The sequence below is a fragment of the Podarcis vaucheri genome (genome assembly GCF_965113315.1).
Source record: "Podarcis vaucheri genome assembly, chromosome: 5".
NCBI classification, from domain to species: domain Eukaryota; kingdom Metazoa; phylum Chordata; class Lepidosauria; order Squamata; family Lacertidae; genus Podarcis; species Podarcis vaucheri.
The window spans coordinates 59,370,024-59,385,703 of NC_138763.1; the positions used below are offsets into that span (position 1 = coordinate 59,370,024).

The following is a 15,680-nucleotide window of genomic DNA, read 5'->3' on the forward strand; positions in this document are numbered from 1 at the left end:
GCTTCAGGACACACACAATCCCACTGTTGCAAGCATAACAGCAGAGATGATTTCATGTGTGACTTAAAAATTAGTAACATTAAAGTCAACTAGCTGAGAGGGGGATGGGAGGATGTGTGGCTTAGCAATCAGTCAGAACGGCCTAGTGCGCGCTGTGGTAAAGGGTGCTCTGATTGGTTGGGTAGTTGTGAGGGAACTTTTCCACTCTGTTTGGTTGAATTATTTATTATTTGTTGAAATTATATCCAGCCCTCCCTCCTGAAGGAGCCCAGGGTAGCAAATGAATTTTGTCCTGCAATGTACAAAGCAAGAAAGACAAAATCTCTCTGTGCCTTTCCCTTCAAATTATATACTGTTTTTGCTCAGTTTCCTCAGGAAATCCTGTTATCAGGATTTCTTTGTCTCTCTGGACTTTTGTTTGTTATTTATGTGGCTTTACACTCTCTCTTGTTTTACTGGGGCCTGGATGATTCCATTCAATCACTGAGTTACTTGAGGGTGAAGTTCATGGGGTGTTTGTATGGAGGCTTCATTTATAAAAAGAAAAATAATAATGTGCTGGCAGCTGAGGAAAGTCTGAAGTCTGTTGCCATCTGAAAATCCAGCTGTTTAGTAGTACTTTGTGCATGCACAGAAGCAATGTTTCTCAGACCAGAAAATGCTATTGCTATCTCCTCACAAACTGCTTGAATTTTTATTTTTACTTCGTTGGTTTCTTAACTTTTATAGGGGTTTTTTATTTCATTTTAAGCACAAGTCCTAATAGTAGCAAAGAAATCCTGAAACAGAAAAGCTGACATAATAGAAGCTATGACTGGGAGGAACTAAGGCATTAAGGGAACTGTGGTGTTTTGGGCTTCCTTGTCAGCAGTTTTGGGGGACAATTGACATTTGAGATGGCAACACTAGAAGTCTTGCTATGAAGTCATCAGTACCAGCTGTGTAGGATTTCCAAGCCTGTAAAACCAGTCACTTTAAGCAAGTGAGGCAGCATGCTTGGTCCAAGTTGTATACATGTTGTGTTCATGTGTCAAGAAAAGAAATTCAAAATTGCAGATCAAGAGCCAAAATACAGGAAGCACTAAATGTGTCAAAGTTACCGGTACATATGTATCTGAAATGACACGTATGTAGGACCCCAAACAGGGTCAGGGCTATGGAGATTTAACCCTTCCTTTCTCTATCACATTTCAAACAAAACTCATGCCACACCACCACAGCTGCTATTAGCAAATGGCCATTTGATGCTAACAGGGCGGAGACAGTAAATATAAAAACTCCCCACTGGCTTTCTTCATGAACATTGTAGTGGGGTGGGGTGGTGCTGGTCCAGACCTTAATTTGAACCAAGGCACTGAAAAGGGCCCTGTTTTCACTTCAAAGCCTGGGCTACTCTCCAGAACTTGGGGAGGAGCAATAACAAAAAGAGCTGTCTAAACTGGTCAAACATTAATGGTTTAATTTCAGCCAGGTTCTTCTATGATAAGACCTAGCCTAGCAGGGCTCAGGAATCTATAAAGCATTGGCAAAGATATGGTGCCTTTGGGCATGCACAGAGCTCTTTGAAGACCAATGTGAAGCACAAGCTCTAAAGCGACATCGTATGGATCAAGCTCTAGCCCAAGTAATGTGGATAAAACAAACATTTCTTTCTTCTTTTTACTGTGTGTCTTGAGTTAGTTCCCAGGATGTGTCGAATATATACCAAAGCAGTACTGACATGAAAGTTCAAAAACTTTTTATTGTCTGCAGTAAAACCTGATGCAGTAAACAGCAGAACATATTGCACTAGCTGAAAGAGTGGGCTATAGCTAGCAAATGTAAAGACCTAGAGATTGTATTAAAAAAAAAAGGAAAAAGAGGACTTTCTTCCTCCACATCTCTGATGAAAGAGGTTATTCAAATATTTCCTTAAAAGCCAACAGCGGGTATTAAAGCATACATTAGTTGATAGCATTTTATAATTTAAAAAAACGATTGCATTGCCCATAAATTGAAAATACTAGCACAGGGATGGTGTGGAAGAAAACCAGTCTTTGGGAATTATTTCAGGGTTGCAAAGATCTGTCTTTATTTGAAGCAATATTGCTGGGAGAAACAGGCAGAAACCAAGCAGAGGGTATTCCTACTTAGGCAAGTTCCTCTGAGGAAAGTATGCAGTTTTACACATATTTATACTCGCTGCCTTATGGTTTTCTCTATTCTCCAAAATGTGGAGGTCACACAAATTGATTTCCATTGTGAGCAGTCAGACCTGATAATAAAACTAGTCACATCTACAACAGGGGTGAGAAGAGAAGAGAAGAGAAGACTCCCTGGAAAAGACCCTGATGTTGGGAAAGATGGAGAGCACAAGGAGAAGGGGACGACAGAGAATGAGATGGTTGGATGGTGTTCTTGAAGCTACCAGCATGAGTTGGATCAAACTGCGGGAGGCAGTGGAAGACAGGAGTGCCTGGCGTGCTCTGGTCCATGGGGTCACGAAGAGTCGGACACGACTAAACGATTAAACAACAACAACAACACAACAGGGGTGAGTCAGTAGATTGGGATCTACTGATACATCTTGAGAGTCATTTGCTGTAAATCAGCAAGGATTTCTGAGGCCTAGTTGCTTTAAGAGCAACAACAAAACGACTCCCCCTCCCCTACAAGGCCCCAACCTTAAATTATACTGCCAAAATGAAGAAAGCTTAGGGGAACTAGGGGTAGTTTTTTGTGTGGAAGGAATGCGAGTCCTGATCAGTTCTATTACTCAGAGCAAATTCCTGGGCTCATAATTCTTTAATTCTAAGTGTGTGTGTTTTCTACTCCAAGTGACTGCCTTCACTTGGAGTAAAAAAAGAAGGGATATGTGTAGTAATAAGTAACCAAAAAAGGGAGTGTAGTAAAAAACAGAAACAGTTTTTCCCAAGTCTGAAACCTGCTTACCTCTGACCTAGAATAAGGATTTCACGAATATGGAGCACACACATACTCAGATATAAATAGGCATTCAAGGTGATATGTAACACTAAAGTAGGTCTTATCTCTTTTCCATATAGCTTGGAAAACATTCTGTGTTTTTTTCCTTTTGAGCAAAACTGTGGGCAAATGTTGAGCTACACTTTGATTAAAATTTGATAGTGCTGCCATGGATCAGATAAAATTGCTTCAGGGAGCAGATCCACCTGTGAAGGTCTCACTTAAAACTGCCAGTTGTCATTACAGAGGGAATGTCCACTGAGTTAAATGTCAGATTTATAGGTGCAAGACAACGATTGTCTTACTGGTAAATGAACTGGAAAGGGAAGGCTTGTCCCTGAACTATGCAGCAGTTTGGTTCAATTTATTGGCCAACTAAAAAGGTTTAATCAACCTCAACTGTGCACTACCAATGGTATAGTAGGCAGTGCATGTGGCAAAGCATCACTTCCAGACTTTTTTTTAAAGCCAGAAACAATTATGTCATCTGCCAGAATGCTAGGGTAGGTGGTGGACCTGTCTTGCACTTGCAAATGAATAATGAGACTTGCAAGTTTTTCTGTTGTTTGCTATATATTAACGAGGAGGAAGTCAGAGAATGAGGAGAAATAGTCAAGCAGAGGCTGAATACTTTCGTAGATGGGATTCCTACTGCCTGCTAACCATTTAAACTGTAACACATCATTGCAAGATTGTTTGCATTTCTAATTGAAAGCTTAAGACTGATCAAGGATGTGAACCCAAGTCATCTCAGTGGAAGTTCAACATGCTAAACACTCCATCACCCTTTGACGTCTCATTATTCTGTTTCTGTCGGCTCTGATGGTAATAAATTGGATATTATGTTCTGTACTGCTGTCCTTTGGTGTGTATATGTAGAGAGACAGAAAGAGCTGTTTATTGTTTGGGAGTCTCCTTGGAGAGGTGTGGATTATGGGGCTGTCATGATGAGCTCCTGCAATTAATTTTTTTACCACTGCAGCAATTACTGCTGCTTTGAATTTTGGTTTGAAGGTCCAGGAGAATCTGGTGTGCGGGAAAAGTTTGAAGACAATGCGGTGCAGTGGGTAGAATAGTGGGCTTTGGGGGTGCAAATGTTTCCTGTCTCTCAGCCTTTATTGGCAGCCCAACATGCAGAAATTTGAGAAGTTGAGTTCTTGCTGACATGGAGATAAAATGAATGAAAAACGCTACACATCTATAGTTCCCACACATGAAGGATACAAGTAAATGTTGGCAGCCTTGTTGGACGTGGCAGTGGAAATCCCGTTTTCAGATCGCAGCTCATCTATAAAACCCTTGGGCAGATTTTCTCAGTCTAACCCACCCCAAAGTTTTGTTAGCAATATAACAACATACCCCTTTATATGCTGACTTGAACTGCTTGGAGAAAGAATGTAAAAGTTTTATACTTTGACCCATTGTTGCTGGTGGAGGGAAATAATAGCCTCCCTCCCCCCTCCTTGAAAGTATTTAACAGGTCCCTAGAATACTGAATCGAAAAGATTTAAAGAACCCCCATATTGGACATAAAGTCGCAGGCACCAGAGGCTTTCGTGAATTTGGAGTTTAACGGCCATAGGATTCTGTAGCAAAAGAGGCTTCTTTCAGTTAAATTGCCATGTTATGTTAACTCTCTTCTTATCTGAAGCCAAGAGACCAGAGAGTTGTGCAAAGGGGAATATGGATAGTTGAGCGAGGCAGGGCTAGAGCCCAGACTTTGGAAGTTTCTTTGCCAGGATTCATTTATTCTCCCTAATTTTACTGCTTCTAATGGCAGAAGCTTGCACTGACCTTGATGAAACAAACAATGTCAACCTATGCCCCTGCCTTTGAAAAATTTACACTTTGTTTCACAGCCCACTCCCTCCTCCCATTCACTCAGTTTTATAAATACCCCTCCCTCTTTTATACCCTTGGCTATTCATTCTGCTGTCCTTCCCTGGCTTTCTCCACTTTTAAAACCGTGAACTAGGGAGGACAGTCTCTGAGCCTTCTTGCGATGCTGTACCCAAGAAGATTTTCCAAGTGTAATATATCAAAGTGTATCTTTAATACATCGTACCACCCTAAATAGATTCTCTTGACTGACACCAGTTAAGAATTAACAACTGAAATTAATTTCTTACAGCTTTAACCTGCCTATAGCCTCTGGTCCAGAAGAGGACACAAGTTAATCCAATAAAGAAATAAGCACACTTTAGTGGCAGCTCACTGAACTGCCATAGTGTAACAAAATAAGCCAGTAACCTGAAAGCCAAGGAAGTGGGGGGCGAGAGCGGATCTATATATTTCCTGTTGAATAGTTTCCAATCTGTTCAACAAGTTCAGGTTCCACTTGAATTAAGTAAACAACAGCACCAATAATTTGGGTAAGGTTGTATTTGCTGAGGCGGGTTACTGACTTTCCTAAAATCCAGTTAATGAAAAAACCATTAGATTTCAACACCTGTGTCTAAAAAAAACAACCCTGCACAACTAGCTTTGCATGCCCGAGAGAGATGGACACATTTCCTAGCAGCAGCCCTTCATGTCACACAGTGAATTGCTTTTGAAAATGTAGAGAGTTTTATCCTTGCAGACATCGTTGACGATGCGTGATCGCTATGGGCAGTGAGTGAGGAAGTAGGCTTTGCTTCAGCATGTTTTGCATTTCCAATGGCATATAGGATCTACCTTTTATATTGAGTAGAACTGGGGAAGAGTCCTGGTTGTTGGACTTCTATTCACATCAACTCTCAGGCAACATAGACAATGATCAGAGAGGATGGAAGCTGTAGTCTAACAGCACCTGGAGGACCGCAAATTCCCAATATCTAGTACAGGAAAAGATGGGTAATTCTCAAATAAGCCTTTCTGGTATTTCTGGTTTCTTTGTTACTGTTGCTTAACTTGAGCCATGTGTTGATACACACACACACACACACACACACACACACACTCCTAACATCTTTTTTCAACAGTGCTTAACACACATGGATAGCCACATAATTGTTGAACAAAAATAAGGTGTAAAGAAGAGCAGAAATGACAAATGATAGAAGGAAATAAAGTGGAGAGGGATAAGCTACTGTACGTCAGGCTGCCTTATTTCGAGTGACTTGATGGATAGAACAAAAGTGGGAGTTAGACAAGACAATATAAATGTGGAGCTTGGACCCATTAATCAGATTAAACAACATGAGAAGCAGAGTGGGCCCCATAGTAAAATAAAGCCTGGAAACAGGGGCAACGTTAGGCAAATTAGACAGGAATCTAGAAACGGGAATTGTTGATTATAAAGCATCAGTGATTAAAGAAGAGACTGCAGAAAGAAACGCTGATGGCACAAGATGGTAACAGTAACAGTTTGAGGGTTTTGGCCATCAGCTTTTGTAAACACAGCAGTGTGAGAGGAAAACGCAGGCCAAGCAACATATTTCAGCCCTTCGGAGCATATGGCAAAAGCTATGTTTCCCAGGTGGTGGGCACTAAATATTCCAACTCGGCTATGAATTGTGTCGCTTGTAGAACAGCAGGCAACGATGTACCTTGTCAGAGAAGCACACATTCACTACATGGGCAGGTGTCTCGGGAAAAGGAGGCCATGATCCCAGTCTTTACAAGAGTTGAGTGTTTGTTGAAATAACTGAGATCCAATAACGAAACTAGGAAAATTAACTCAACACCCCCCCCAACAAGCCAAATCGTCTTCTGGAATGGCTTCCCATCACCCTGGTTCTTGGGCACAGAACTAGGTGAAGGAATGCTGCAAAGCAACATGCAATGAAAGCTTTTGCCATGCAAAATAGGAATAGGAATTGATTCTATGAAAATGTATGTTGTCATATGCCACTCTCCAACATATGATGTCCTTCCCTTTGCAGCCAAGAGTACCTCTGGAACAGCATGGGGCAGGAGGAAGACATCATCCCATCTACACTATAGCCTGCTTCAAACTAGGTGCCACGGATGCTTTTAGAAAAAGAAAATTGCAACATGAAAATCACACATATCCTTAGCTATTTTGATGCATGGTTTGTGTTTGAGGCAGTCGTGAATACAAGCATACCCCTTTCCCCACCTTTGATATCACATCCTCCTCTGGCCTGTCTCCTTGCCATCCATGGACAGGAAGGAGGTGGGGCCAGTGGGTGATGTAATATTGCACTGGGGGTAGGGCCATGGTCCCACTTCCCTTTATCTCCATGATTGCCCTAAACATGAGTGTGCAAAAAAAGCTCTGCTTCGTAGCTAATTAGGTCCTTCGGCAAGCATCCACGGGGAAAAGATAATGGCTTGCTTTTAGCCAATCTGAGCTAAGATCTGAGCTAGGATGGGGGACATTGCTCATAACTCATGCTCCCAACCACTAAATGTCACCAGCTTAACATGGAGGTTGCAAACAAGTTTAATCCTGCATAGGAAATTGATTCTACCAAAATCAATTGAGCTCAGGTATTCATAGAATCTCAAGGACATTAGGAAAGAAGTGCTTATTTATTCATTTGATGATTGTGTATCCATCCCTTCAGCACACAATTTTTCAATAACGTGTTTTTTTTAAAAAAGGCAAACCACTTCTGCCCTTTCTGCCTCATTCCCACTCATTCACTGGGCTTCCAACATTGAAAATGAAGGATGTCATCTGAACATCATTAAGCTTTTTATTATAATAATGCAGACACAGATAAGATAAAGTAAAATGTGAGGTTGCCACTTTCATTTATAAAAGAGTAAAGAGCTAGCTTAAACCTATTAATCAGACTAAACAACTTAATGTATAATGACATTCATAAATTCCTTTGGGATAACAGATCATAAAAATATGGTGTATAGATTTACCAATACCCAGTAATGTATATTTCACTAAGGCAAGGAAGGCAGTGAGTTACACATGAGGATCAATGGGCAATTAAAAGGAAGATCAGTGTTTAAAGAGCACTAAAAACCTTCATATCATATTATCAATGACCAGGCAGAAATGAAGATAAAGAGAGCTGCATGAAAATGATGCACTGCATTCTCATTAGAGCCTCGGGTTTAACATCCTGGAAAAGGAGAATGAAGCTGCAATTCTTCATACTCCCACAGTGTCTCCATTAGATTAGACTGTTCTTTTTAAGTGCTGGAATCTGTTTCATTTAATGTAACACAGGGCACCCAATATAGTATAGCTCACCTTTTCATCCACCAGGCTGAATGCAGCCCACCAGACATGTTTAATTGTCTGCTGGAGCACAAAATCTCTCACAAGTTTTCTGCCTGCCTGGGACTTCCCTAAAGAAAGGGAACTGTCAAGCATCTAGCAAGCCACAAGACAAGGCCTCTGGTTGTGATCAGCTTGCTGGCCACAAGCTTGTGCTACACCCTGTTGTATTGGTAGTTACACTGACCCATTTCTTCCTCCCCTGGAAATATAAGGAAGCAGTCTCTTCTGCCACAATAGTCCAAATCTAGAAAACAGCCATGGATCTAGATGGCTCCCTAAGAGCCAAATGGTTTTGTGACGGTGCAATATGCATGAAGCACCCAGGTGGACCTCATCAGAGGGGCTACCTGGCTGCCTGTTTAAGGGCCCTTAGCCTTATATTGAAGTCCTTGACTCTGTGGGTAGCGGGTAGCACACTTAACCAAGTCTCTCTTTTTGGGATGTGTTTGTTCATACATGGCTGCCATTTAAAATCCCTATTTACAGCAATACATGTATATACCATTGTCACAAGACCCAGAGAAAATGCTCACCCTGGGGGTTTGGAGCACCTTTTTAGCCAGGGCCTCCTCACATATTCTATCACAATCCAGCATGCCTTACATAGCCACCAATCTTCTATAGATGGTTTCTAATTACCCTCACAGCAGACGGTGCCTTGCAGGCATGTCTGAGGTGAATAGATGCTCGGAGCAATTTAGGTCTCCCTATAGTCTCTAGTAGTCTCTAGGCACTCGGAACTTCCAGTTTTCTCATTTACTTATTCCTATCAGGTTGCCAAACAGCTAACTACTTGGATAGTCTTTTGGGATATTGCAGATTCACACACAGGGAAGCATTTTTATTGATTACAGAGAGGTAGGAGAACATCAGAGAGCACTAACTATTGTAGAAAGATAAAATCAAGTGAACTTCTATATATGGCTCTAATAGATGTTAGTTCAAAGCAAGCTGGCTCTACAATTTTAACTCTTTGCTGTGCAGACATACTCCTATCTTTATATGGGCAGAACTCCCCCACATGGGCAGGAATCTGACACCAGAGAGAAATATACTCTTCTTCCTTTGGTTGGAATTTATAACTTATGACAATGTGAATTGGCAGAAGCCTCATTTTCCCAAAACAACCAATGAAATGGGGTTGGGGGCGTAGCCTCATAATGCTTGCCTAAGGTCTGGACCAATTTAAGAGGTTAATTTCAGCCCTAGCCAATGTTCACTATGGTCCCATACTCAGGTGACAGGGAAGTATTTTCTTTGGAAATACTCTTCCCTTAAAAGGCTAAGAAGGATCCCCATTTGTGGCACTGAAAAATGATTATTAGTTAGTTAGTTAATATACTGCCCTTTATCCAGTTTGGTTTTATAGAAGACTTATGATACTGTATTAGCATCCAAACCTAGGTCACAGAAAGGCTTTCCTGCCCAACTTTCCTGTCTTTATTATTTAAGCCAGAATACTACTACTAACCATTTCTCCCATGTTTTATATACTATTCTTTATCCAAACACCCCAGGCCTTGGTAAAGAGGAATGTTTTTTCCTGTCAAGCCTCTCTGGGGAGAGCATTCCACAGATGGGGAGCTACCATAGAAAAGGTCTGTTCTTATATTTTCACTTCCAAACATCTCGGGGAGTGGAGACATAGAGAAGAGCCTCAGATGACAAGTCCTGAGCCATGTAAGGCTTTATAGGTCAGCACCAGCACTTTGAATTGAGCCCAGAAACTAATTGGCAGCCAGTGCAGTCAGACAAGAATCAGCTCATCTTGCCTCGCTGAGCAACCTGGCCATCAAATTCTGTACATTCACCTGTGCTAGAGGGACAGGGAGACATCTGGGGCATAGCTAGCTGGAACAGTTCCCCTTTGCCCCACCACCCTTTTACATTCAGTAAGCATGAGGGTAGATTTTGTGAAGAGGACTAATGTCAGCATTATTTTTTTAAAAAAAGGTGAACTGAGCAATTGCTGTGGTTGCATGCATTCCAGCTTAGTACCCATCTGAAAATGACTTGGGACCCTAGTCATAATATGGTACATTGCTGCATCTCAGAAAACAGCCATACCTCTAAAAACCCTGCAAGCCACGTCACACTCTGTGATCCATCATTCAAAGTAGAAGAAGGCCTAGCATACCTGGAATTTATTTAATGGAATCTGTGCCTTTCGTGTTTATACAATAGAGTTGTAGTGTCTGATGGACAGGATGCTTACAGAAAAATTGTGGCACGTGCGCCTGATACCAAAATGCAGATGGCTGTGATTTTAACATGCCATGCTTGATATAACATGACTGGATGAGGAGGCATCTGCTGTAGAGTGCATGCACCATGGGAATGAATTGGATGAGGATGAGTTCTTCACAAGGATTCATCCCTATGGCTTTAAGATAAGTGTGGCCAGAAAGCACTTCTCTTTCCCACTTTCTTCCCCCTAAATCTTCTATCTTTCCAGAACACATATTTTGAAAAGATCATGGAAAGTAACACCCCAGAGACCTTTTTTCCCCTTTTAACATTTTCCCAGTTCTATTTTCTTTGTATGAGGTGAAGAGGTGTAATGTGAGTATCATGCAGGAATTATACAAACACTTTCATAATGAAACAGAGAGATGCCTTCAAAAGCCCCTAATTGAATCTCACACATAATTGCGTGTTCATTGAACCTCGCGCTCATGCACTGCAGACACACATTTGCAGAAGAATTCAATTTTCCTTTCCTCAGACATGGGAGAGCCATCAGGACGATACACCCAGCTTGCAGAAATACAAATGGAAGATCTTCTGTGAATCGGTAAACAAAATTGCCACGTTGCCAGATGATCTGTGCTGTCACTCATGCTCCTCACTTTCCCTCTGGAGTGCTACAGTCTTTTCTCATGCCAGCTGTGAAATCCATTGCAGCTGTCCTACTTTCCTTTTATCCCCACAGTAACCGCCATCCTTTCACCATTCCTCATATGCACAATGTGCGAAAAACTATAAACAAATGAGAGCAGCACCAAAACTGCGTAGTGGTCTTAACATTTTCCTCAGAATAAATCTATGTAGAATAATACACTCACACACAAAACAAGAAAAAGGCCTTTTATAAACAAAGTCCATTGCATCCAATGAGGCTTGCCCATGAAGACCTCTTTGAAATGCATCTGGCTTCAGACCAAACTGTACAAATGTACAAATGCAATAGATTATCAAATGAACCAGCCACCATGTTACCTACTGTATATGTCCCCCCCCACTCAGGCAAATAATAGCTTCAGGGGCCTATTTAATCAAGAAAACAGCGCGGCAGAAGGTTAAAGCCTCCTGGTGCTGTCCTTGCAGAGCCCCTACAGCTCCTCTTAGCTTTTTTGTTTTTTTTAAAGAATCACAGGACATCCTGATAGCATATTTTTCTGACCCGGAAGCACTGCCTGTAATCCCAGATGTTTCAGGTAGGCTTTGCATGCTCCAAAATGAGGGAAGGACACTCTGCATAAGATCAGATACACTTTTGATTGTTGAATCACATTACAATGACAGCTACAAGCTTTTCCAGCTGAATGAAAAGGTCTCTGCCTTTAGTATTATTATTTTTTAAAAAAAATACATTTTTTTTTATTCAGTTGCTTTTCGTACAGTGTTCCAAACTATTTTCAAATGTTTTTTAATGGTATGTTTGCAAATCATTTTGAGGCATATGTAAAAGGTGGTTCATAGATTCAATATTAACAATTTTAAATTGTTATAACCTGCACAGGGATCTTAGGGTGGAGAGCAGGCAATTAATAATAATAATAATAATAATAATAATAATAATAATAATAACAACAACAACAACAACAACAACAACAACAACAACAACAACAACAACAACAACAATAACTGTCAGGGGTACAGGGACAGAGGCACAGGGAAGGCAGGAAATGGAGAGCGATGGAGAGGAATCCCAGGAGAGCGAGGAAGAGGATAGCAATGACGCAGGGGATTCCATGAGTCTCTCCAGCGAATCAGAGGATTCCCAGAAAGGGGCGCCTGTGGTAAGGGCAAGGGGAGCCCCGGGGGGAAAGTGTCAGGAGCGGGGGGCCAGCAGGGGACCCCAAAGCGGCAGCTGGGAATCAGGGCCAGCCTCCCCACCAGAGCGCAGCGAGGGAGGGGGAGGTTCCAGTGTGTCAGAGGGAGCAGCTCCGGCGACAGAGAAAGGGGAGGGATCAGAGCAAGCCGTTCTCCCGGCAGGGGGTGAAAGCAGTGAGGGGAGTAGCATAACTGTCAAAAGGAAGGTCAGAAGTTGGGCGCGCGCGCCAAGTTCAAATGAGGAGGCGCGCGGGAGAACAGGGAGCCCGGAGGAGGAGGGGCCAGGTCCCAAAGCCCGCAGGAGGGGGCAGGAGCAGTCTGGAGACTCCGCTTCAGGAGAAAGCAGGAGGGAAGGAACCCCGACGGGCAGAAAGACCCTGCGGAAAAGGAAAGAGAGAAAGAGGTGGGGCAGCGTTAGCTTATTAAACTGGTGTAGGGGAGGGACCGATTCAGAGGGGACTTCTAGTGTCTAGGAGAAAGAGACGCGGGGCTGCACGCCTCGGTTGTGGAACCAATAATGAACTGCAATAAACATCCTTGTATATAAGAAGAGCTTGGCGTTGGTCTTTTGTGAGCTGAGACCTGAGGCAGCCCTGACAATAACAATAACAATCACATTAATAATAATATCCCAAAGCTGAGCCTTTATCTTCAGAACATATTTTATTGCCTAATTTAAGGTTTGTGTGGTTTTAATCATAATCATAACCAATACATTATAATTGTTGGGTCTCACTCCATAGTCCAACATTTCTGTCTCAGCCACTACATGTGCTCCTACCATGATATTTTGGTCCCTTCACGAATTCACACAATTTACAAGTTAGGCACAGATTTCTGAGCCAAGGAATCTTATGCATGTTGACCTCTAAGCATTCAGAGTTTCATAGGCACTAGACCTTTGATTGTGCAAGGTTCCAGGCCAGCTTTCACGGGTCAGATATCCAGATCTAATTCATGGACATGAGGGATGTGGCGGAGGAAAGCCACATGAAGCCAGGGGCAGGGTGAGTGACATGCTCCCTCTGCTCCTTTCAACCTATAACAGGCCCCCTATGTACATATAATACTCATCACTCAATTACCTACTCCTTGACTAGTGTCAAGTGAGTATGTGAACTGCCTCTACTGCAAAAGTAATAACTTGTATTTTAAGACAATAAGGCAGCCTACCACTGCCCTGATTCACAAATCTTTTTCTGACCCCAGACAGAAGATAAAACTATCTCCTCAACAACTAAAAGGAAGACGCTCTATGAGCAGGTGCTTTATGAACCCTATTGGTCTACTGTTACATCCATTCATTACTGAACCACAAGTCCATGTTGGCTACATCTGTCCTGGGTGTTCCACATTTCACCTAGTCCCATTTCTGCAGTTGAGACTTGGCTGCTGGCTTCTCTGTTTGGAGATAATTCAGTGCTGGGTTTTAATAATCTGGGCATAGCTTTGAAAGACTGAAATGCTTCCTCCTAGAGAATAAAACACATAGTCAGCCTTAACTGTCCATCCATGCCTGGTCCCTATAAGATTACAGTGACCTCTGGTGGTAAAGAATTATTCAACTGAGTCCTTTCAAATTAAGGGAATGTCATTATCTCCTGGCCAACACCTGAAGGTATGTTAAATGTGTGTATGCATGTAGCATGTCTTGCTTTTACTTCATAAATAAGAGTTGGGGAGGTGGAAATTCTGAATTGGCACCATGATATGAGGAGGAAGAGGTCTAGCTCATTCTTCATGTGCTGTGATCCTGTTGAAAATCATTCCACTCCACTAAGCTCCTGTTCCCTGTGACATTGGCACCTATGACATTTCTAGGGAGAAGGGACAGAGCCATTTTCACTGGAACTACAGCACAAGGAGAAATAAAATAAAAAATAAAACCTTCCACGGTCCCAATCCTGATGGGGGGGCACAGTTGTTGTTTTTAAAGGAAAAAAACAAGGTTCATTAATTGCATGCACACATGTGTTTTGCATATAGTGACAGAATTTGGTCCAGTAAAAAATGAAGTACTGTACAGTGGTGCCCCGCAAGACGTATGCCTCGCAAGACAAAAAACTCGCTAGACGAAAGGGTTTTGCATTTTTTGAGCTGCTTCGCAAGACGATTTTCCCTATGGGCTTGCTTCGCAAGACGAAAAACGAAAACGTCTTGCAAGTTTGTTTCCTTTTTCTTAACACCGTTAATACAGTTGCGACTTGACTTCGAGGAGCAACTCATAGAACGTGGTGTGGTAGCCTTTTTTGAGGTTTTTGAAGACTTTGGTGATTTTTGAAGCTTTTCCAAAACATCTTTTGAAGCCATTTGGTAAGTTAAACTTTTAAAACTTTTTGGGGGGGTTTTGGAGTTTGGGTTGGGGTGTTTGGAATTCAAGGACTTGGTGTTGGGGAGGGGTTTGCAAGAATCTGGAAGCTTGTGTGTGTTTTTTTCTGCATTTTTATGATTTTCTGTGACCATTGGGCCACTCTGCTGTTTTTTTTAAAAAAATCTGGATTTGAATTTCTGTGTGGTGGGTGGCTGGGGGAACAGTTGAGGAGGGGGTTCTTCAGCAAGAAGCAAAGAGTGGAAGAGGAACCTTCTTCGAGTTGTCCCCCAGAGTCTTAGAAAATGTATTGTACACTTTGTTGATTTTTAAATGTTTTTCTGTCATGTTTAGAAACTTAATTTATTGTTCCTTCAATTTTTGAAATGCTCTTTACAGTATGTGTGACTTTAAAGAGCACTTAATAAACTCTTGTTGTACCAAATTTGGCTTTGTTTGGACTTTTTTTGACCATAGGAATGCATTGAATTTCAATGCATTCCTATGGGATTTTGTGCATCGCAAGACGAAAAATTCGCTAGACGAAAAAACTCGCGGAACGAATTAATTTCGTCTTGCGAGGCACCACTGTAATGTTGCCATTTTTGTTTTTCTGAGTTTCTGGGCCAACAAGATTTCCTCCACACATCTTCATTTAAAATCTGGCAAACATGCCCTGCGTTCAAGTGTGGTATAACATTTTTACCCACTTGGGCTACCTGTCTGATTCCATTAGAGGGTGTGGAAATTGCATGAGTTAAAAATAAATAAATCATTGACTAGACATTGATACTGTATGTAGAAGAACTGTGTGATTTTACTGCAGAGAGAAATAAGGAAACTGAAAAACCAAAGAAAAGGCACCAGTTAAATTATACACCACCAAAGATTGGACTAGTTGATCGTAAAGGGCTTTAGTGGCTCTAAAATGTATGAACCTCTAGGTACGGGAATCTGAGCAAGCGATGCAGCATCATGTCAAGAACATAAAAGAGTAGAGCCCTTATGTTCGTTTCTCTTTCTGCTCTCAGATGGGGAGAACTGTAATGGCCTCTTAAATTGGGCTGGGCAGATTGAGGACTTCATCCTATTCATACTTTCTAGGGAGTAAGCCCCGCTGAATGTAATAGAAGTTACCTAGGACTTGGGTTTGGATTTGTG

At 41.9% G+C, this 15,680-nt stretch overlaps 1 long non-coding RNA gene across 1 annotated transcript; it reads left to right on the forward strand.

The window, feature by feature from the left end:
• Nucleotides 1–64: 64 nt before the first annotated feature.
• LOC309532549 lies at nucleotides 65–5,156 on the forward strand. The gene is made up of 3 exons (XR_014219918.1): nucleotides 65–164; nucleotides 3,552–3,789; nucleotides 5,096–5,156. It is a non-coding gene; the product is annotated as an uncharacterized lncRNA (long non-coding RNA).
• The last annotated feature ends 10,524 nt before the right edge of the window (nucleotides 5,157–15,680 follow it).